We start from the raw sequence: 25,351 nt of genomic DNA on the forward strand, positions 1-25,351 counted from the left end.
AGGATTTTCCAACGTTAAAGCCTGGAACTCACTAACACATCTGAGTGAAGTGATAGCAACTAAAAATGCCACCTTCCAAGAGAGGAATTGAAGAGGGCATGAGTGTAGTGGCTCAAAAGGACAATGAGTCTTGTAAGGACGATACTGAGGTTCCAGGAAAGTGTGCGTGGAACTCATGGTTGAATACCTCTTTTAAGACCCTCCATAAAGGCTTTAATGACTGGGATCTTAAACAGAGAAAGGTGTTGTCTGTTGGAAATAGGCAGCCATTGTAGCAAGATATAACCTTACAGATGTGAATGCTAACCCAGCCTTCTGGAGGTGGAGTAGATAGCAGAACATACTGTTGCTTTGAAGGGGTGAATTTGTTTAGGATGACAGTGGTAGACAAAATGTTTCTACTTTGTTGCATAGTAAGTGCTGGTGGTGGTCTATGTGCCTCTTTAATAATGCTCATACATTCTGGTGGTAAGTTAAGGTAACAAATCCATGACCTGAGGAGCCAAATTGCTAGGCTAAGAGTTTTGGGATATGGGTGTCTGATATGTCTGTGGTTCTGAGTGAGATGGTCTGGCCTATCGGGGAGCTTTTCATGTGGAACCACAGAGAGGTCGAGCAGTGTTGTGAACCAGGGCTGATAATCCCATGTGGGAGCTACTAGGATCATTGTTAGAGGACTTTGCCTGCACTTCCGAAAAAGAAATGGAAGAAGAGTGAGGTGCAAAAGAGTCAGCAAATATTTCTGACCAACTCGTCCATACTGTGTTGCCATTGGATAGTGGGTATAGGAACCTGGAGGCAAAGTTTGGGCATTTTGCATTTTATGGGGTTTCAAAAAGATCTTTTTGATGGAACTCCCCCAACAGTGGAAGTATGGAAGGAGGACTGGTGGGTGGAGTTCCCATTCGTGGACTTTTTGCTGTATCCTGCTGAGCAGGTCTGCAAAGTTGTTGTCTTTTCCTGTATGGTATTCCCCTAACAGATGATTGTTGTAATGTAGACCCCAATTCCAGATGGTCCGAGACAGGTGTGACAGTTGTGGAGACTGTGTCCCCCTTGTTTCTGTAGGTAATACATGGCTGCCATATTGCCCGTCCGACTAGAACAACCTTGCGAGTCAGGTGAGGTAGGAATGCTTTCAAGGCTAGTTGAGCAGGCTGAAGTTCTAGGTAGTTGATGAGGAGAGATTGGTGATGGCATCCCAGAGGCCCTGTACTGTGAGGTCCTGTCAGTGTGCACCCCATCCTATCTGTGATGCGTCTGTTGTGAGAGTAATGTGAGGAACAGGGTAGAAGAGAAAAGGCCACCCTTTCAACAGGTTGGTGGTGCTCCACCATTGCAGAGAGTAGTGAGTGTGGCAGTCTTCAACACTAGAGCTGCCAACTGACCCTACAACTAAGACCACTATTGAGCTAGACACTCCTGTATTGGACGGGTATGTAATAGTGCATGAGGAACTATGGCAACACAAGAATCCATCGTTCCTAAAAGATGCATGACCATCCTCACTGTGAGTTGCTGTTCATTTCAAACTGGGCAGATGGGGGTAAGCTAATCCAAGTTGTGTATTTTGCATTGACCCTAAATATGGATGAACCTCCAGCAGATGCAGGTGAGACTATGGAATGTTGATAGTAAACTGAAAGCTGTGGAGAAGATCTATTGTCATCCCAGTGTGTTGCTGGTACTGATGATGAGTGTTGGGTTTAATAAGCCAGCCGTCCAAAGAATGGAACACGTGGATATTTTATCTGTGTAGATGAGCTGCTACCACTGCTAGGCATTTGGGGAACACTGAGGGTGACCCCGAATGGAACATTTTTGAATTGGTAATGTTTGTCTGATATGACAAACCTTGGGTATTTACAGTGAGCTGTGTGTATTGGTATGTGGAAGTAGGCGTCCTTTAGGTCTAATGTTGCCATAAAGTCATCCTGTCAAAGAAGACAAATGTTTTCCAGTAAGGTCACCATGTGGAAATGTTCTGATAGAATGTATCTGTTTAAAGGTCTGGGATCTAAGATTGGCCTTAAATACCTCATTTTGGGGGATTAGGAAGTGCAGAAAGTATACATTGGAGACCTGATGTTGAGAGGGGACAGGTTCTCTAGTTACACTGAGAACAGCTTAAACTTCCTGCATTAGCCTGTGAGTTTGAGGTGGAATTTTGGGAGGTGTGATAATGAGCTCCAGACAATAGCTATGTTGGATAATGGCCAATACCCACTTTTCTGTTGTGATGGAATGCCAGGTTGGAAGGAAATGCTGTAGTCTGCCCCAACAGGTGTTATGTGATTGGGGGTTGGATAGGGTAGCCACTGCTTGGTGGAGGATCTACAGGGTGGAGGCACCCTTACCTCTACCATTGACGTTATTACCTCTAAAAGAGCCACATTAGTAGGCCTTTGAGGTGGAAGCCTTGAGGTTGTTTTTCTTGAGAAGAGGATGTTTCTGACTAGGTAGATTTGAAGGCTCCATTTTAAGTTGGGCAAAGCAAAGTCCCATGGGAAACAGGTGTTTGAAGCGCTCCAATGGCTTTCACTGTCTCAGTGCCCTTCTTTATTTTCTCTAATACAGGGACCACCTGATGAACGAAAAGGTGTTCCTTGTCAAAAGGCATGTTTAATACAGCTTGCTGGACCTTTGGTTTAAACCCAGAGGTTCTGAGCCAGATGTGATGTCAACGTAAAATACTAATGTTAGCTCCCCTTACTGCAGTGTCTGAAGCATCTAATGCACACTGTATGAAGGTATTTTAGATGATTTGTCTCTCAAAAACTAATTGTTGACCACTCTTTTTATGTTCAACTGGGAGATACTGGAGTAGTTCTTCCATTTTGTCCCAGTGTGCGTGGTCATAGAGTGCTAGGAGAGCTTGGAACTTAGTGATAAACCAGTGGTTGGCAGCTTGTGCTGCCATTATTTTTTCCACAGCGTCTGTTCTTTTGCTTTCCTTGTTTGAAGGCGGGGTGTCTCCAGTAACTTGTGAGTTGGCTCTCTTGCATGCTGTGGTGGCAACTAGTGAGTCTGGTGGCAGCTGTCCTTTAATGAAAATAGAGTCAGATGGCACAGGTTTATATTTTTTATCTTCCCTATGTGTCACAACCCTAGTTCTAAAATGGTCTTTAAATAAGGTGAAGGAGAGTATGGTAAGGGTGGAGGGAAAGGTGAAAATGGTGGAGGTGGTGAGGGATGTTGAAAGAATGTAGAGCTATTGGCCTTGTCGATAGTGTTCCTTTTAGGAGGGACTGGCATGTCCAATGCCTCTTCAAAGGTAAGCTTTCTTTTCAGTGGTGGAGAAGAGGAAGATTTAGCAAGGATTCGTCCAGTCTGAATTTGGATGTGGATCTTTTCTGGCAAGCGTCTAATTTTTCCTGAAGCTTGTGCAGAATAGTTCTCATCTGTAGATCAGGAATGGGCTTGGAGCTCAATTATGATATTTTCTGCTCCGAAGTCTTTGGTTCTGAAGATTTCAGCTTGGAGGTGCCGTCGGCATCGAGGTGGTCGGAGTCGAATGCCAGCTTGGCATCGAAGATTGAGACCGTGCCGATTACTTGTCTTTGTTTGAGGAGGTCGATACCAAAGGTTTCGGCCTCAAATTTACTTTTGGTGCCAGGCCCAATGGCAAAGAGTTTGTAACAGTTTTACTGTGCCGACCATGGCCAGGCAGCAGTGGTGGACCGGGAACCTCAGATTCTGTGACAAAAAGTGCGAAAGTGTTTTGGTCGGCTTGGGTTGGAGGGTAGGGGATGCTGTACTCACAGGTTGAGCTGGTGTAATGTCCTCCATATCGAGATCAACCTCGAGCTCGGAGCTGGTACTTTCGTCTACAGAGAAGGTCTTCTCTTCTTCAACGGATGGTTGCTCCTGGGCATGCTCCTCACCAAATATGTCTGGAGTTTCGTTGGTGGCTCTGTAAGAATCCTTGGGATGACGAGCTCAATGATCCTGAAGTGTCTTTTTAGTCCGGAAAGATGTGCACATGTCAAAGTTGGATTCCTTATGGTCTGGGGACAAGAGCAAGTTGCACAATGAGTGTTGGTCTGTGCGAGGGTACTTCACATGGCAACGTGGGCAGAACCGAAAAGGAGTGCGTTCCATTACCAGTTGAGCATTGTGGGAAAATTGGGATATAGTTTGGAGGTGGGCCCCTAAAGACGGCAGCCCCAAAGAGCTTTGGTTGAACGGATGTGAATCAGCGTGGTTGTTCAGCGAAGCGAAGATGGAAATGTGAATGTAAATAATACCGACAGAAGGGATTGGAATACGGACCAAAGATCGAACTGTGGCGGAATCGAAAATGGAGCAAAGGCACACACGTCCAAACCCAACAGCGAAGAGAAAAGCAATCTAATAATGGAGATGATGCCCATATGCATTATCACTGAAAAGAGGAGACATTCAACCTTGTGACTCAAAAGACTTCTTCAAAGAAAAACAACGTGCACAACTCTGGACCCAACACTAGATGGCAGGAGTATACAGAGAATGTGTCTCCTTCTTCCTTTTTTTCTCCCCCCCCCTTTTTTTCCCCTTTCTCCCCCCCTTTCTTCCCCTCTTCCTACCCCCCACCCCTGCTTCTTCTCCTTTTTTCCAGCTCTTTTCTTCTTTTTCTCTCTTCCCTTAGCCACCCCCCACGCTCTCTTCCTCCTCCTTCTCTCTCTCGCTCTTTTTTCAAACCTTCACCCTCTCCTCTTTTCATCTCTTCACCTCCCGTTTCTCTCTTGCGCTTTTCCAAACCCTCGTCTCCTCCTCTTTTCATCTCCTCACCCACCCACCCCCCAACCTCCCCCCCCCATCTTCTCTCTCCCTCTGGAGTTTTTCCGGTTTCTCTGTTCTCCCTTTTTCCTTTTTTTCTAGAGGGCAACTTGGCTTCATTTTGAGCCAATGCTCTGGTTTCTCCTAGCATCCTGCTATCTGGGAGACTTCAACTCCCTACGCACCGGAGCTGGCTGGGTCGCGCCGCGCTACACCTTAACGCGCTGCGCCTTACCGGTGCACACTTCTCCCAGGGAGACTACACTTCCCGTCTTCCCTGGGAGCAATGTGACGAACTGCTGCTTCCCGCAATGTGTCATCACCGCGCGCCCACCGGTGTTTCTACACACAAGTCGTGGCAGCACCTCAAATGTTTGTCCTACGCCGGTAACTTTCTGGCGCACTTTTCACGGCATGCCTAATTGACTCCAAAAACATTCTTAAACACCCGGCGCTCACTCGTCCCGGCACTCGAGCGGCTGGGCTCTGGGCAGTAGGTACACCCACCAGTAATTCCTTTGGAGTGGTTAGTCGTGCAGAAGCTTTGTTATCATCATACCTTTTCTCTTTAAAGCATTACTTTTTAAACGGAGGCTATTCCTCTTTCCCTACAATTCTTTCCTACCAGGCATTTCCTTCCCAGCATACTAGTTTGGCTATTGAGCTACCACCTGGGGCACCTCCCTATGCCTACCACCACTATTGCAATTTGTAGATTTCGCTTCTTCTCTTTTTTTGTCACTCTTCAATGTGAGTGTGACTACAAGGGATACCCTCCCTCTGGCATCTCCCAGACCAGAGGCAAATCGCCTTATTCCTCGGGGTAAGTCCCCCAATGCATGTTTGCGTGTGTGTTTATGTTTCTACACTGCATTTTATCACCCTGTGTGCTGTGTTGTGTGCTGTGTTTTATGACACTCATTCACCATCCTTATTATAACTACTATTTTATTATTTCTACATACCTACCTAAATATGAACTATCAGTTCAGGTAGGCTTACTATTCCACCTTTTACCACCCACTGAGCATGCTACAAAGCATCCACCCCTAGGGGATCCGTGACCCTGACGAATGCCACTGACCTTCCAGCACGTAGAGAGGGCAGAAATATGTTGGTCCCTGATTTTTAGACTCCGTGAGTCATTAAAACGCAACTGAGTCCCAATCATAATTTTAACCTTACCTACATGCACCTCTATTAAAGTACCCAACTAACCGTGATAGTTGACGTGTATGGTAATTTTATTCTCACCCCATCTGGATCCCTGTGAATTATCCAGTTAGATTTATTTCAGCACTCCCTCTGTCGTTCCTTCAACAACGAGGTTGAGTCCGTCCATGTAGTACTTTGTTACCTGGGTGGGGCTAGGTGGTCAAATGATGAAGCATGACACTATTATGTGTGTGAGACCACCTAGTCCGTAAAAGGAACTCCCTCTTGTAGACACAGCCACTACCATAGACACTCTCTACACACAGCCCCTTATATAGCAATTACGCGCTGAGTCAGCACCACCAGTCGAGGGTACACTAATCCAGTTTTACCCTCATTTGATCACCCCACACTTCCAGTGGTATATGGATGTGCTCATTTCTCTCTGGAGTACGTGTGGGGTTGCATTATTACCGCCACTCTCTTTTGTGTTTTAATATGTATCTACAGCCACACATGCCATCTAACATTATTTTTTTTAAATGTTGTGATCTCAAACTCTCGCAGGATCATGAGAAGTAGAAAGGAGGAGGCGATCTCTGAATATATTCTAATATGCACACCTATCAATGTAGAAAGCACTCTGTTTATCAGAGCCCACTATTCATGCCCATGTCCTTAGGAAGAAAACTAAGCAAAGAGGGCACGCTCTTGCCAATCTCTGCTACGTATGCCAATCACCTTGTCAAGAGGTCTCAGCAGTGAATACCCGTCCTTCCCTACACCCCACCATACACAGTAGTCACCTTGAGGAGAGGTCCCAGTAGAGGGGGTAATGTCTCCCCACATTCTGCTATGCATATCACTGTGGGGATAGGTCTCAGTAGAGTGGTTAGTCTCTCTCTCTGCATCCTACTGCATACGTTTGACACCCTGGTGAAAGGGGTCAGTGGTAGGCTTGTCACCCCCCATATCCTACATAGCACAATCGTTGTCATGGATAGAAGGGTTAGAGGAGATGAAAGTGTCTATTCTCACCTTACAATTCCCACCTGTTGTCCTGGGGGGCAATATTAGGAGAGAGGCACACCTGTTGCCCTGGGAAAAGGTGTCAGTGGAGAGGACAGTTCCTCCCCACTCTCTACTACCCATTCCTGTCACCCTGGGAAGAGGTGTGAGTGGAGATGCCAGTCTCTCCTTACATGTTAGTATGTACGCTTGTCACCCTGGGGTAACAAGATATTACTTTATGTTAAAAAGTAGAAACTCACTGAAAAAACAAAGATTAAAGATCACAAACAAAAAATGGTGCCTGTCTTTTATTACCTAGTGAGGCTTGCCAGTAGGTAGTTATAGTTAGTGCCTAGTTTCCATAGAAAATATGTTTTTGTTTTGCCAATAACTTTGGTGTTATTTGACAAACTGTCACAACATTATAAAAACTAGTTTGTCACTCACTTCATCTACTGTCTTGAAAGTTTTGTGGTGATTTGTCAAACGGGGGCTGAGGAACAGGGGAAGTCCCAAAAACGCTTTTTCCTCATGCAATTTCTCATAGAGATTTTGAACATGACTACTGCTTGAACTGCTGGACAGCATTACACCAAGTTTGTCAGAAAGGTAACTCTTCATCCAGAAAGAGTCCTTTTTGTGATTTGGTGTAAATCCGTTCAGTAGTTTTGGAGTTATTAAAGGAAAAAAGAAATTTGTATATCTAGGGGTGCAGAGCCTAAGTGGATCCAACAGTCCCTGTGCTGATATCTGATTGACAGAAAGTGTTGGCAGCCATTTTGGGACTCACATTCAGCAGAGTCCTGAATAAAAAGTGAAAAATAAAGGAAAGGGGGAATGGTAGAAATACCCTGACCCCCTAGGCCTGGTGCTGTGGCATGGGCCAAAAAACATATATATATATTTTTTTGCAATGAAATTTGAGGAAGATCCCATGCTTGTTTCTCTATCAGCCCCTGGGTGGGTCAAATACCGGAGGGTGAATATATTTATGAGAAATAGGGAGGGGACGCATGCAGCACCCCTCTTCGATGCCAGTTTGGGCCCTGGGAACAGCCACCTCCCCAGAGCTTTAAATATAAAAATGAGAGGAATGGCAGCCATGTGGCCCCCTCCATAGGCCTTTAAAGGCCCCGGGGGCACCACCCCCCAGGGGCTTGCATTGTAAAAAGAGATTGGCCATGCAGGCCCCCCTCCTGCATTAAATAATTGGCCCAGAGACTGGCACCTACCCAGGACAGGAGGCTGTGAATGGTGCAGGGTTGGATGCCTATGGGGGGGCTCGCCACAGGACTTAGGTGCAGGCCAGGCCCTGCGGCCATCCACCGACAAAGGCTGTGTGTGGTGCAGGTTTGGATGCCTATGGGGGGTTGCCCACAGGTCCTGGCCACTGGCCAGACGCTGCGGACCCCCCCCTGCATTAAAAAACCCATAGAAATTCACTGAAAAAAAACAGTTGCAGGGAAGTTATATTTAGGAATTCACATTTAAAAAACCTTAGAAATTCACTGAAAGAACCAAAGGTTACAATGGCTTTATAATTAGGTTCTGAATTTACAAGCACACAGCCATAGAAATTCTGCTGTTAGAGTTTTTCAAGTAATTCAAACTCATGCCCTAAGGTAACTATAACTCACACCCTAGCCATGCACAGCTAATTACCCCAGATATTACTTCATTCATGAGCTTGAGGAGGTGGGCTGTGTGCCCCCTTCCCTGTATATTGAGGGTTTGGCCCCAGGGATGGGGTACTAGGGGCTGCAACAGCCTTGGAGGGGGTTTGTATGCCTCCCTCCCCTAATACAAAAGAGTTTGGCCACTGGGAATAGGGACCCTGGGGCTGCAACACGCATACCTTCCTCCCCTAAAAATAAAGCAACAGGCTTGCAGCCCCATCTCAATTTTTTATAAATTTGTTCCCTGGGATGGGGTCCCTAGGGCCCAAATCTGCTTGGGTAAGGGGCCCCACCTCAAATATTGTTCAAAAAATGGCAGGATGCTATTTTCTTTTTTTGCCACTGTAGTCCAGCAGGATGGAGCAAAAACTATGGATTTTCTTATTTTTGTAGCCACGGTGGCCATCTGGGACCCCACAACAAGGGCTAGGCAGCAGGGTATCCCTACCTGCCTTTTATATTTTTTTTAATAACATTGCAGGACTAGTTACTATGTCCCCAAGTCCTGTAATGGCTGCCAGCAACATTTTTCTTCATGTTGCTGGCAGCTCATCAGAGCTGTACTTCTGCTGAAGCATGGCTCCTGGTATAGCAAGATGGTCCAAGGTTAAAACCCCCCTGGGCCAATCAGAAGGTTCTATTTTTCAAATTTGCTGCCTAAAAATGACTATGGAAAATGCATAGGGATTTTGCATTTTGGTACCCACCCGTTTTCTGGAACCCTGCTTAACGGATCACTCTGAACCTTTACACATAGAAACTCAGCAAAAAATATAGATATATTGCTGGATAGATATTTGGTCACTGGTTGAGGGTGTGAAACCACAATATCTGTCCAGGTGAAGTCACAAACAAACCGAAAATTAACATGTGCTAAAACCCTCTGGTACGTTGGGCTCATATGTAGTCAGGCTCAACTTGGAGGAAATGTGTAAAGCATTTATGCAGCACTTAAATCAGTAATAAAGTGAAAACACAACACAAGAACAATCCCACACCAATTAAAAAAATATAGTGAAACGTAATGCATTATTTCACACCAAAAGACAAACATTCAATCAGTAGATCCAGAGATAGACAATTTTAAGGATTTCAGGTAAGTATAGCACCAAAAGCACAAAGCACCACTCACTGTTGTCTGGTTGTGCAAGACTGGGTCAAAGTCACAAGTTCAGGCAAACCACGATGAAGCTCAGGTCGATTCAGGAACCAGAATAAAGAGTTATCTTTCAAGTCTACAGCAGAGAGTTCTGTTTGTAATGGAAGGGGCCGCAAGGAACAGGGAGAGCGTCACAGATGGTCATCAATGTAGCGTGAAGAACAGGCCTGGCATCATGAACAGTCATCGTTGTTGCAAGAACGATGCTGTAGCGCAAAATGTAGATCCCAAGTTGTTGGGCCTCATTGGCGGGCTCTGTGGCATGAAGAGATGTGTTCACCAGAACTTCGTTTTGGAGGGCAGCACTGGAGACAAGATCTTGGTATGAACAGGCCCATTTGTGGTCGCGAAAAGCCCAAAACTTCAGGATTTCTCCTTTTCTTAAGGAGAGCGCTCAACTGATACCACATCAAGGGTCCAGAACACAAGGGGCATCTTTGGTAATCAGGAACTTACTACAGCAGAGGCCAGCAGGGCTCAGCCATGTCTAGTTGCAGACCCAGTTGCAAGTCCAAGCAGCAGATCAGCTGAGCAGTTGCAGAGAACCTCTGGAGCTTGTTATATTCCCTGTAGTTTAGAGCAAGAAGTTAGTCAGCTGACCCTTCTAATCACTTCAGCCTGGGATGAAGGGTGCATGCCCAGACTTCCTTCTCAGCAACCTGGGTAGCAGACAGCAGAGTAGCAGGACAGTTTCCTGAAGACTCTGTTTGAAATCCTAGACACTTCCTGCCTCCCTTGTCCTGCCTCCAAGCTCCTGTATGAACAATGCAGTGGTGACAAGTTCTTTGTTTGAAGGCTGGGCAGAGCCTTTTCAGTTGCAGATAGGGATGTACCCTGTCTGCCCCCCCATCCTACCAGCTGATGGCCCATCCAGGCACACCTAATTCCTCTATTGTGTGGCTGTCTGGGAGGAATAAACAAAGTCCAACTGCACCCAGTGATTTGACCCAGGACCAGGTTGTGGGCACTAAATAGTTAAGGCAGGAAAATGCCAACTTTCTAACAGTGTAATTTTCCAGAATCTGACTTTACCATCAAAAATGATTTTTAATTACAATTTTGATTTCTGAGAACATACATAAAGGCTTCACCTGTTTTCAATCAAAAGTACCACTTATTAAATGTAATAATGCAACCTAATGTTATCCTATGGGAGAAGCAGGCCTTGCAGTAGTGAAAAATGAATTTAAGAGCTTTTCACTACAGGGACCTGTACAACTTAAAAGTACATGTCCAACTTTTTAAGTACACCGCACCCTGTCCTATGGGCTACATAGGGGCCTAGGCAGGGGTGATTTATATGTATTAAAAAGGATAGTTTAGGCCTGGGAAAAGGTTTATTTTGCCAGGTCGAAATGGCATACACAGGCTGCATCGGCAGGCCTGCAACATGTTTTAAAGGGCTACTTAAGTGGGTGATGCAATCAGCTCCTGAATTATTTTTTTTTGCTACTGTGAGGCCTTTCTCTACCATAGAATAACATCGAGTGACCTTATTGTATGCAATACGTGCTAACTTTTGTTTGGGAACATGTAGAAATTTCATGTTTGGTGTCTGACAAATTATAATTTAAAACCCTCCTTAATGGTGAAGTCAGATTTTAAGTCACAATTCTGAAAGTGCCACTTTTAGAAAATTGCTATTTTCTTGTTTTAAATATTTGGTGCCTTCAGCCTGTTACCAGGCTCTCCTGGCTAAGTGTAGTTGGCCTTGGTGTATTCGGCTGAGACAGCCATACAATAGAGGGTCTGGGTTTGTGCAGGACTGGCCATCCTGACTTGATGAGAACGGTGGAGCTGTCACCTATCACACTTGCACTTCAAAGACCCTACCTTAGCACACACAGAAAGGACTTCATACTTGCCTATTGTGCCTGCAGATAGTCTGGGACCAGGGCAGGGAGACAGGACATTTCAGATACATCTCTAGGGGAAAGGTTCCAGAAGATTATTCCACTTCAAAGTGGGTACCAGGTGTAAAAAGGAGACCCTCAGACACACCCTTCAGTATACTCTTGGGACTGTGAATACTGCAGAAGAAAGACTGCCCAGCTTCTAGAGGACTTTGCTGGTGCTTGATGCCTGCCCTGTTGTCTGAGAAGGAAGACTGGACCTAGGTGCTACATGAGTGCCCCTAAGTGCAAGTTAGCCAGCCTCATGTTCTGAGCTACAGGTTCACAACAAGTACCAGAGGTCTCGCTGCAACCCCCCATCTGACCTGCTGCAATGGACCTGACTGTGGTTGCATCTGGACCTCCCCGGACAACATCCAATTACTCTGAGACCGCAGCCACACTGCAGCGCTCATACTCTTAGACCTCTCAGCAGCTTTTGACACGGTCTCCCACAGCACTCTACGCACCATACTTCATGACATAGGAATCCACAGAAGAGCCCTGGAATGGATCCACTCCTTCCTCTCCGGGACGACGCAGAGGGTTAGACTGCCACCCTACCCATCCAGACCCACAGGAGTCAACTGCAGAGTCCCTCAAGGATCCTCACTGAGTCCCACACTGTTCAACGTATACATGGTCCCTCTGCCAGCCATCGTCAGAAGCCACAATACGAACATCGTGTCATATGCCAATGACACACAACTCATCATTTCCCTCATTGAAGACCCGGACACGGCCAAAAGGAACTTCCACTCAGGAATGAAAGCCGCTGCCATCGGGATGAGAGAAAGCTGCCTCAAGCTCTACTCCGACAAGACTGAGCTCATCATCTTTGGAAACGCCACTTCAGCTTGGACGACTCTTGGTGGCCCACATCCCTCAGCGTCCCCCCCTGCACCAACTGAGCACGCCCGCAACCTAGGCATCATCCTCAACTCCTCCCTTTCTATGACCCAGCAGGTAAACTCAATTGCCTCCTCCTTCTGGCACACACTTTGCAAACTTCAGAAGATCTTCAGATGGATCCCAGCAGACTGTCACAGGACAGTGACCCACGCCTCAGTCACAAGCAAGCTCGACTACGGCAACGCCCGTTACACCGGTACCTCAACTAGAAACATAAAAAAACTACAACTCATCCAGAACACTGCTGCCAGACTCATTCTGAACCTCCCACGCTGAGAACTCATCTCCCAACACCTGAGGACCCTCCACTGGCTACCGGTCAAGAAGCAAATCACCTTCAAGCTTCCCACCCACATGTACAAGGCCATACACAATGCAGGACCAACCTATCTGAACCACTGTGTCTCCTTCCACACCCCTGCCAGATCCCTCCGCTCCGCCCAGATGGCCCTGGTTACCATCGCTCACATCCTCAAAATCACTGCCGGAGGACGATCCTTCACCTACATTGCAGAAAAGAGCTGGAACACACGGGTGAGTAGCTGCGCTTTACAAAAACTGATTGATTGATTGATTGATTGATTGAAATAATGTGTGAAGACATTTTGATTGTTACATTGGTGAATACTAGTACAAAGAGTAGCAATAATCACCATATATTGGTACTTGACAGGTATGCTAGCTTACCAGCATATGGTCAAAGGTTATGTCCATTATTACTTGACTGGTTATACAAAAATTGAGCACATGTTTAGCTTGTTGAATTCCTTCAAGCCCACAAAGGCTTTAGCACACTATGACAATGACTGAAAGATGTCATAAGCGATGTCATCAATGATATCATTTACGATGTCATTAGTGATGTCATGTGAGGGAATATTCATATTTATGTGTGTGTTTGTGCTTTGATGGCTATTGTTCTTTGGTGCTGTATAATTATGTTGAATAATATTATAAGATTACTAAAGAAGTAGAAAAAGGAATTTGGGATCTTTTATTTTCTTTAGTAGCAATATAAATCTTAAGAAATTACCTTAAAGCAAATTGCAACATTTAGCTCCATTTGCCTACACATGGCAGACAAACCATCAACAATTAGCTTTTTGAAAGATCAGGCATTATGCATGTAAATGTAGCTTTTTATAAGCTGCAAAAGATTGGGCCATAGACCTTGTATTTTTCCTCTAAAATTTTCTGAAAAGCTAAAGCATGTTAACATGTTCTCTGTAGGCAACAGAATGAAAAGCATTTTTCTTATGCCAACTTTGGTAAGTATGGAGTTTAGTTCCACATTTACTACACTTCTCTGCGTGGATAAGGGAACCTCCTTAGTGTTAGGTATTGGTACTGCAACTCCTTGTTCTCATCAAGTGAATACTCCCTTTAAATACTGGACTCCTGGTCTGTATTCCCTTTCTTCCCCTCCTCCTTAATGAGGGACAAACACTGGAACTTTGTTCCCGTGTACGTTTTGAGTCGTTCCTCTAGTATAGGTTAATATACGAAAACATTTTCATATTGCTATTTTGCTGCGAGTCACATTGTAAAATGTGGGTGATTTATTGACGATTCATTGCCTTTCTTTGTTTCATAAAACATTTAAACCATAGAGCACCTGGAATAAACAAGGATAACAAAAAGCACCCACATTTTAGTTACCGGGCACGGGAAGCAGCTGGAAAACACCGAATTAATGCGGGTCAACTTGACTGGCTTGAAGTGGCTGCAAAGTGTCCATCTACAAATGTTCCCCACTAAAGTAAAATAACTTTTTATTAAGCATATGATGTGACTATATCTGTCGTATTCTGGGTAGGAATACTTTGTATACATTTCTTTGTATTTCTTTTGTAGTTATTCTTAGTAGGAAAACTCTTTTAATAGTGCATTATCCCTGAAGCATGTTAACATTGTAATGGTTTGTGGCTATATTTTTTCAATTATGGGTAAGAATGCTTTTTATACATTTCTTTGTATTTCTTTTCTAGTTATTCTTTGTAGGAAAACTCTTTTAATAGTGCATTATCCCTGAAGCATGTTAACATGATTTGTGACTACATTTGTTGAATTATGGGTAAGAATACTTTTTATACATTTCTTTGTATTTCTTTTGTAGTTCTTCTTTGTAGGAAAACGCTTTTAATGATGCATTATCCCTGAAGCAGGTTAACATTGTAATGATTTGTCGAGTAAACCCATGTGAGGTGCATCATGCTGGCTGTATAATGTGTACACTGTTTCGAGCACTAATTGCACATGCATGTGCAGTGGAGACTGGGGCTGCAAATAGCCACAGTAGAAACATGACATATGGGCTTTCCCCCTGAGGAGTAAGAAATATACACAACACCATAGGAAGTGAAACAATAGCTCATTTTCTCCTAAAAAATCATTTTGTTCCTCGCATGCCTGCACAGTGAGAATAATGTCTTAAAGCTTTGTCCTGAGTTCATTTAATCAGTGATCAGTGTTAGGCTCGACTTGGACACTCCCCACGACCTGCCGCACAGGCTGTGATATTTTAAGCCTCCATAGAAAGAGGCCAGCTCTGGTTTTTTAATCAGCAGTAATGCAAAGGTATCAATTATACAGGAGTGATGAATGAAAACCCTACTCCACTGTGCTATATGAAGGTGCGATTTCATCTGGGGATTCTCGCTGGCGGATATCAGCAGGGCCCCCGAGATGAAGGAACAGCTTTAATTATGCAAAGTAGGTCATACATCATATTTATTGCACCGCAAAACTAGAAAATCTTTTCTCGGGCATGTTGAGACAGTTTGTGGGATTTGCTGTAGTGTTGTTTGGACCGGGTTTCTATTTGCACGCATTCGTAATCGCATGTTTTTTTATACAGCACAGAGGCTGCTAACGCGCTTAAGTGGTGCACAGTGTAAAGCGCACTAAGAAGAGTGCGATCCCTACAGAAGCTGTGAGGTGCCGAGATAGAAAATCTGACCCTGTAAGGCGCAAAAAATCACTTACAGATCATACTTTGCTAAAGCACAAAACTAATGACTAACAGACCTAAGAAATAGAAACGTTTTCACAACCTTTCTAATGCTCTTCGTCTAAAGCTCTAGCTGGAGAACATTCGAAAGCTTGCAACGCAAAAAAGTAATGACCCTGCCAATGCCCCAAAATGTATTGTACCTGAGGAATGTAGAGGAAGGATCTTATAGGCAGGCTCTGGTGGAGCCACTCAGCCATCAAAGAGAGGCATCCTCTACAGTAGGCTTTGTACATGAGGCAACAATTCTTAAATAATGCTCTTTGTGGGACCAATAGAGCACCTGATACACTTTTTAATATGCTTTTATTGGCATTTCAACGCCATACATTCCACATTAGAGGCAACATTACTGACCCTACACATCACATCGTGCAGTGTGTGGAACTCTAAATATCACCAAACCCATTTGGAACAGAACAGAAAATATTAATAAGCAAAAATGGCAATGAAACCACCCATTCACCCAGCTCCCATGCTCCACTCGTTCCATGGTCCGGTGTCCAAAGGATTACAATACACCCACCAGCGTAATTCTAGGTGCCAGCGATAGCATGCAACTGTTCAATAGGTCCTCGCTCTCCCTCCCCCGAGATTGGGAGGACTATGGGTTGTGTTCCTGACTCCTTCACCCACCTCAGTCGCAGGGGCGGAGGTATTGCCACCAGTAAAGTCTTGGATCATGGCTCCCCATGGTACCAGATCATCCAGCAGTCTACCATTGTGTCTTACTATCTTCATATATGCCTCTTCCTCACCCACCCACTCAGTTACAACTTGCAACCAAATATACAGCGCTCAGACAAAGTCAGTACAAGGATCTCAAGTTTCCTGCTGAGCTTCCTATTCTTTCTTGCTGGGACCAATCCTAGCAGGAATTGATTCAGTTCCCTAGTTACCAGCCACCCTGTATCGTTATGCAGGTGCCCCAGGACTGTGTTCCAATAACAGACGATCTGCGGTGAGCTCCACACAACATGGTGTGTGTCTGCAGCATTTGCACCCTGGGTCTCTAGAGGGGTGTATGTGCATAGATGTTTGGTCATGAGGTATGTGATATGCACTGTTATATTAAGCAAATTTAAATTGTGCATTGACTGAGACCTCACGTACCCCCCTGTCTATCGTTACTCATTCTCAGCTGTGATAAGGAACTCACTTAACCACTGCCATGTGCCTTCCACATTAAGAGGAGACGTGGGTCTGTTAGCTCACATAGCACAGTAGATATGAGTAATACATTTCTGACCGCTGGCCAGTGTCAACTATGTAACAAGAGTCTGGGTAGGGTCTGCACGCCAAGGATAAAAAGTCAAACACTTTGTTATCTTGTGATCCAGAAAGAGCTCTGCCAAAGGGCCATCTGCACATTCCAGGCAGCCCACCAAGTGTAGATTATTTTGCCGGGACCGGCCTTCCCCATCTTCGAGGTGCTCCTATGCATAAGTAGCACTGCATTTTAATACTTCTACTGCAGGTCTCAGAGACTTGCCCTCCTTTTTTAAAGCATCTACATCGTCTTCCACTGCTGTGGTCAGGTCCGCAACCTTTCGGAGATGGTTTATTTCTATAGTCATTTAATACATCTTCCCCTCCACTGCAGGACCGTAGCCCTGGATTGCTGCCAGTAGCTCTGAGGTAGTGGGTCCCTGGTTTGGCGCACCTAAGGACCGTTCACTGACCGGGTGTGTTGGCAATGTTTCCAGCCTTGACACAGTATACTGATCAATTCTATTAGCAGGTGCCGGTTTTGCCCCTTTGTTCTTTCCCATTGTCAGCGATGCACAGGGGCCCCGCATAGCAGCCAGAACCGCTGTCTGCCACCACACTTGCGATCTGGCTTAACCTGCCTTCAGGCACCACACAAAGGCCTGGGGTCTAGGGCAGTTCCGCAATGAGACGTGACCATAGGTGGGTGTGCTCTATCTAGTTCATACAGTACCATTGGCCTTCAGATGATCAGCAGTCTCACTAGTCCAAACCACAAAGTTAGGATCCCCTCTAATCATAGACAGTCCTGTCAGGCCTGATGCTTCCCACTTCATCATCCAGCTCAGTCTCTTGTCCACATATAGTCCACAAGGCCACGCAGGAGGATCAGGCAAGTGGAATTCACTGCATCAAGCTGGATGTCACTGTCCCCACCTCCAGGGCCCTCAGTCTTCACAACACCTCTAAATGCATCCAGTTGACAGTATGTTCTCCAGAGCACAGGGGCCACCGCAGCCCAAGTGCATGCTCTGTTCACGAAGCGCCCATCGGCCATATCTGCAACATTCCCCACTCCGGCCTCACCAGCTTAAGCACAAAAGCACCAGAGACACCACCAGATCACCCAGCACAGTTGTTCACGCCCAGATGCAGGTATCCTCTTGTCCACCAGTGTCACACCGATGTCACAGGCTCAGCAGGCTGGCCCAGCCCTCATTTGCATGGCCAGGATTGCAACAGCCTCTGAGGTGCACCCGCCACCGATAGGGAGGCCCAGAGGGTTCTCCTTCTGCACCACACTTCCACAGGGTCTCTAATATCTCTGATGCTGAGCCCCTGCAAGCCACAAGGCCGAGGGCAGGCCTCAGGCACAGCCTCTCTCACCCACACCTGTTGGTATATGCTTTCAGGCCCCCAGTGGCAGGTCGTTCGGGAGCTGCAGTCACACAGGCCCACCCGGTGCTGGCACTGCACCTCGGGGGAGGGGGGTGACACATGGTATGTTGCCCCCCCAACAATCTTATGGTGTGCAGTCCCACACCGCATCATCAATAAGTCATGGGTGCAGGGCTGGCTTGAGACACGGCTACACTCACCCACATCCGACAGTACTTGTATTCAGACCCTCAAGGAAAGTGCGCAAGATCATTGTTCGGTCACCGAGAGAGACTCTACCGGTTCTCTCCCTGTTCAGGTGGCGAGCATTGTGCATCTGCCCAGCTCCCCATTTTCCCCTGAACAGGATCCTCCATACTCGGCACTGGTGGCCAGGCTCACTCAATCCCGCTGTCCTCTCACCATTCTGCAAGTCTCTGCAGGACACATACAGAGCCCCCACATGGCTGCTAACAAAAGGCAATAGTTGGAATGTGCAGAGGCATGGATAATCTCAGGATTACAAAGGATGTGGAGCTCCATGGAGGGAACGGTTGCAAAAGACATCTAGTCGGTCATTTTAGCAGGCCTTGTCCCATGAGCAGCTGATACATGATAAAATGCTTTCCTCTTGCAACAATAGTCACTGCATAGTTGAGTAGGTGTTGTAACTTAGCCACTGAGTAAGTTAGAGACTCCAAGTACAGACTATCACAATAGTCCAAGCCAGATTTGTTTTTGAGGAGGCTGCCACTAGGTGTATTGGTCCTTGAGAAGGAACAGCACAATCTTTCTAACTCAATGTGGATGGAGGAAGCAGGATGCAGAAACAATTTTGATCTGCTCTCTGCAAGGAGAGTCTTCTTAAAAACCCATTCCCAGCTATTTTTTAGACGACAATGAGATAGAGGGGGATACTCATCATGGTGGGGCAAATGAACCATCCAATCAAAATTTCATTTTTAACAGGTGAAGCATCACTGCCTTATTGGATTGAGTCTGAGAAACATTTAGCTTTTTACGTGTTGTATGGCCTGAAGAAACTCGTGAAAATGTGGCGCCAAGGTAGATGCATGTTTTTCCAGTCACATAGTAGCTGAGTGTGGTCAGCATGTGTCACTCCAAATCAACCAAACTTTCAAACCAGATGAGCAAGAGACGTCTCACTGCACATTAAATATCTTTGGAGGAATGAATGACCTATAATACACTCAGCCTTGGATGACTAGTCTCTTGGAGCTAAAGAAGGAAGTTACAGGTTTGAAGGCAGCCTTCCAAGAAATATCAAATCCATTCTAAGACAATAGTGGAGACACTTTCTTCAGTTAATTAGTGAATAAAGCTTTTATGATCAATGATGTCAAACACATGTGAGATCGCATCTATTTAATCTTGGGTGGTTATTAATTAAACTACCATTATCAGTAAGCCTAACTCTATTACCCTCCTGGGGCAAAAGTCCAGTTGACATGGAGCTAACACCTCCTTTGGATGGTCTGAGAGCCGGAGTGCTACAAACACTTGTTCAGCTTTCATGAGGCAGGTAAAAGGGTTAAGGGGTTATATTTCCCAACATCAGTCATGCTCTCATTAGTTTTCCTTTTAACAGGGGAGATACCATCAAGGTTTTCCATTGCGTAGACATAGTCTGGAGAAGATAGCTATAGTGATCGGCTCTGTAATGGGAAGCAGTATCAAAACAACCACCTCATTCAGAAGAAGACCAAGATAGGAGTCTTCTGGGTACCCAGAATCAAAACTCAAAAAATGCTTGTTCATGTGTGAAATGGTATTCTCCTGGACTACCGCACAGTAAAAAGCAAGAACAGGCACAGCTGTATGAGAAGAAAGTATCTTACAGTTGGTTTTAGACACTTTCATATTTCATCAGATATCATTAATTTTCTGAACAAATTAACCATGCTAACTTATAACAAAAATGCATACGGCAGAGCCTATTGATTTCTCCACGACCTAGAAGATACCGGTGGCTGTCACCCTCCACCCCCGCGATTGTTGAAAAGGCCTTCAACCCAATGAGCAAGAGATTATATTTTTTTCTCTTGTCATTTAATTTCCCACACTAGCTCACGTGGTTGCTAGCCTCTTATAAATAGATTCAAAAGTTGTTATCGTCAAAAATAACACATTGCTGACAAAATGCTTTTGACTAGGGGAACGCGTTTTATTCACCAGTATCACTGATTTTATTTGCATTTATATTGAGCCTCTTGCCATATTATTCCGGAAACCAGAAACGATATCACATCCAATTATGGATATTTCGCCTATTGAATTATACTCAGAGGACACTTGTCCTTTTTTTAAACTAAACCTATGAATATTCAAAAGACCGTTGACAACATACCACAGATTACCAGTTTAGGAAGTTAAAACGTCAAAAGTTAACAAAACAGAGATCATGTTACATGCAGTAATTTCAGTAGTACCTTACAACTGAAGTATGGTTCACACCCAAACATGTCTCGCAATACACTTTTTGGGAGATGCAATACACATGGTCTGTTCTTGAATGTACTCTTTTGATCCCTAACGAAAACAACATGCTGAAACAGAGGAATCACTTCTCTTTCTACACTAGGTCAAATTACTCAATTCTAAATTGCCATTCCATCCCTTTTTCGGTTTTATTTTTATTAATCTTCATTTTATCTTCCATTGAGCTGTTTTCCGAAGCCTGAAGTCAGTCCAACTTGTTTTTATTTGAGCAGCTGGACTACCGAGGCTCAGCATGCAAATATTAAAAAGCCCTTTCAGAGGGGGTCGGGGATTTTCCGGCCCTCTGTCTGCATGTTTTACTGTTTTAGAAGGAACAATGCAATTAGACAAGGCATTAATTAATTGAATGCTTCAAGCAATATTAATTTCAGACAACGAAGGTTTTCTTGGTATCCTTCATATCTTAGTTAAACAACAAGCAGCATTTTCCATTTCCTAAACATCCCCAATATACATTCTCAATCTCTACTCTGGAATTTTTGACTCTTGTTAAGTGATATTTTTGCCACCAAGAGATGGAACTTAGGCCCATATTTATACTTTTTTAGTGCCGCATTTGCGTAATTTTTTTGACGCAAAAGCAGCACCAACTTTTAAAATATAATTGTATTTTGTAAGTTTGCGCCGATTTTGCGCCAAAAAACGATGCAAATGCGGCACTAAAAAAGGATAAATATGGGCCTTAGTCTTAGTGCCCTAATTAGATGTAGGCGGTAATGGGTCCACTGCCACTTTTTCGACGGAAACCCCGTCCGCCAGCTCGGCAGCCCGCCTGCCCTATTTAGATGTTGGTGGTTCAATAGACGATAACCCGCCTGAGTCCCGCCGACTCCGCCAAGGATTCCAATCTGCCACCACAGTGTCATATTAAAGAGTGGCTGGTGGCAGGACTCCAGCCACATGAACTGCCTAGCAGATTTGGCCGTGCCTTACAGCCAAGCAAAATGTGGAGGTCTGACCTGCACTTCTCAGTTGGATGATTGAGGGGAAAGGAGTAAAAACGAATCTTTTTTCCTGATTCCACTTCTGTTTTCAACTGGACAAGATGACAACACCCTCCATCGCTGCTGCCACTGCACTTTGGAGAAAACACAAACCCCCTCGTTGCTGAACACAAAGGGAAGGAACCCGCATTAGTTGTCTACATTGGGCGGGGGTCACTGTACATGAGCTCGGACCTCTGCAGACATATACATGTCACAGTAATTTTTTTAAACTGTGGGTCCGACACAGATGGGGACACACTGGCACATCACATAAATTGCACATACACAGCTGTCATTATGGTGTCAGTATTCATTGCCAAATGAATACTGACACCACAATAACTGTACAATCACACCTGTGAACTGTTTCCATGTATGCACATTGCCTGGGGAACTGTACCTGTCATGTTGTGCTTTGAGTTGTGTGTGTGAGTCAATATGTGTGTGTGTGTGTGTGTGTGTATGATGCGATTGGCAGGTTGTTGAGTCAGTATGTATGCCACTTGAATATGGCATGGATGTTGTTGTATATGTTGTGTTGTGTTGCTGTGTGCAACATTCAGGTGAGTGTTGTTGTTCTGCTGTCGTTGTCGTGGTTGTAGCTGTGATGTGTGCATTTGTGTTGATTGTTGTGGTTGTGTCGTGTGTGGGTGCAGCGTCAATTCTGTGTGTATGCTGTGTTATGGATGAAAGTCAATGTGTATTTGCAGCATGTACGTGTTGTGTTGCAGTGGGATGGCAATGGATAATGTTGTATATGTGGTGTGGTGTGTTGTGCGTGATGCAGGGGGACGTACATTGCAATGATACAGTGTGTGTGTGACCTACCTCTATTCCACAGCCACTACCATTGCCCAATGTCCATTGGGTCCAGCAATATCCTCCCTCCCAAACTGCCACCAGGACACCTCCTGCAGGACTGTAACATCTAAATACGGGCAGTGGGAACCCGCCAGCCAGAACACTAGCGGTCGGCGTCTCAGGCGCAGTACATCTAAATACGGTGGGCAGAACACTGTCGACTTGAAGGTTTTCTCGGGCCGCTGCTGCAGTGGTTTGGCGGTTACACCGCCAAGCTCTAACTCAGGCCCTTTATCTTTTTTTGCTTGTAGACATTTTTCTATTTAAGTCATGTGAACAATGTTTCTCAATGGATAACTGCTGATGAAGGGGTTAAATTGGGGTTTCTCAGTGAAGAGGAGTACTTTGCTCTTTCGCAGGCCCTGACATAGCCATCAGACTGAGTGAGTACAGTATCTTCATAAAAGTTAGTGTGGGGCTCACCTAACCTTAACCAAATTGCATATATTATGCTTTCATAACTTGGCCTCCATCCCAGGATGTAATTTGCACATAATGCTATTTGATAGCATGTGGCTTATTAATTAAACTCCTGTGTATTTGCATAAAGTTAGTAACAGTGTTTGCCCTAAATACTTAGAGACGCGCGTTCAGAATAGTAGTTGGATACATATGTTTAGCCCTTCAGCTTTCTACTTAAATATTAGTAAGCAATGTTTAGTTTTCTTAATTTGTTTGTATCACTCGAATTATTCATTCCTTTTGCAGAAACAGCATTTTTGTGTCTTCTTAAAGGTGTAGCACCGGAATACCAACCAAAGATTTAAGATTTTGTGTTTATGTCAATGCTCGTGGTAGACTCTGTCATAACAGTGAACTACAATGAGTCCTATGTCAAAAATAAACAATGATAATGATGTATTGTACATCAAATATATATTTTCCGATGAGATACAAAATAATCACAAAGGAAAATATGATTTCCAAACAGGTTATTTCTCATAAAGGTGCCATGTCATATCCACAAGAAAGTTATACTTCGATGCACCGTAATGTGTAATAGAAAATGACAACAGTGTAATGTAGCAAAATCAAATAACTCAGCTGTTAAACAGACACAGAAATATACCATAGATTGCGTCATTAATTGGTACCTATACTCATACATCAAAAGCTTATACTGAGATCCAAGGTACAATTGTCAACACAAGTTTAGATCGCTAAACCAAAATAAGCAGTATCATCGTCAGGACAAAACCGTTAAACCCGAGGACAAGTATTTCAATTATATGCCACAAGGAGACAAGCAACGACCAACAATCTTCTATTCGTCAAGTAGAGTTGTCACAGCTGTATAATGAAGGAGAGACACTGCCATGATTTGGGCTTTCCGGATGGTCATTTCCCTACCCTGGATTCATACACTTTTTTGATTATACTTATGATGATTGGTGCACTGTGGCAACTCTACTTCATGAATAGAAGAGTGACAAAAAGAGACATCTCTTTTATTCTGTTTCAGTTTCATACTTATAAGAAGTTCACGTTAAAAGGAAAAGGTATTTCCCTGTAAATGTGGCTATTGTGAACTATACAGACTGTAAAGGTATTCGAACACCTATTCTGAAATGTAATACTCGCAAAAAAACAATTTATGAGTGTAAACTCGTGTTTCCTATTCACGAAATCAAGATTAACAATGCAATACATTTACTCATGTGTAATATTATGTAATTTAATGTGTGAACAAGTCTGCTCCAAGAGGTAGTCTCTGAGCATTCTAAAGTGGGAATTCGTGGGAAAGTAGGGAAAGAACTACAAACCTTTTAAGTAGTAACAGACATTAACCAGACACATTCTCTCCTAAACAGCTCTCAAGTTCTTATAACAGAAAGCTATTTCTCTTCATTTTCCTGGACTGCCGCTCTAAGGCCTGTTAAGGTAAATCCACTTATAGGACATCAACATGCCCCGCTTCAGCTAGCTGCCTGGTGCATATATTGCTACATACCAGTAACTGAGACCCCACCAAGAATTCCAGAAATACTTTTAGGAATCTGTGATAGTTACAGTTTCGCAACAGGAGTTTATGCAAGAATTGATGAATTACTTCTAAGTGCCAAAGAACGGGAATTTTAGGTGTGGGAGTATGGAAGTGCTTTTCACGTTTTCTTAAAGAATTGCCTCTTGTAATATTCCACTCCACTTACATCCTTCCAAATAAGCACTATAGCCCATATTTATACTTTTTTAGTGCAGCATTTGTGCCGCTTTTTGACGCAAAAACTGCGCAAACTCACAATTGTATTTTGTAAATTTGCGCTGTTTTTGCGTCAACAAAGCGGTGCAAATGCGGCGCTAAAAAAGTATAAATATGGGCCTATATGTGTCAAGGGCTATTTAGTGCTGAACAGATAACAATAAGGGCTTGGCTCATAGAATTGCAAATTGGTCTATTTAAAAGAATGTTGCATTACCTTACGGAGTCTTGGGTTGAGCCTTCCCAAAGGGATTCCTGTGACTTTTTGATGGAATTGTTTATGACAATTATAGTATACACAAGATTCTTTAATTGGGAAGGTGCACGGATTTTGACCCCAAAAGGCATGGTTCACTGCTGCAAGCCATGTGGCAAACCTCATTAAGTCCCTGAACAGGCATTATTAGTGCAGTCCAATACAGAAAGAGAACATCTCTTTTTAGCAAACATCATGCCCTATACCAATGCCTGAACAGATTTTCAAAGGGTGAAGATACTTCTTATGATACCACTTATGACTAGATGTCAGGTAGGAGAAATTTACTCCATTCAAATGTCTATGTACAAAATTAAATTTGTTCATCAGTGCCTTACATTTACCAGACACGTCCATGCTTAGCTCCAT

The sequence above is a fragment of the Pleurodeles waltl genome, chromosome 1_1, assembly GCF_031143425.1.
Source record: "Pleurodeles waltl isolate 20211129_DDA chromosome 1_1, aPleWal1.hap1.20221129, whole genome shotgun sequence".
In the NCBI taxonomy this organism is placed as follows: Eukaryota; Metazoa; Chordata; class Amphibia; order Caudata; family Salamandridae; genus Pleurodeles; species Pleurodeles waltl.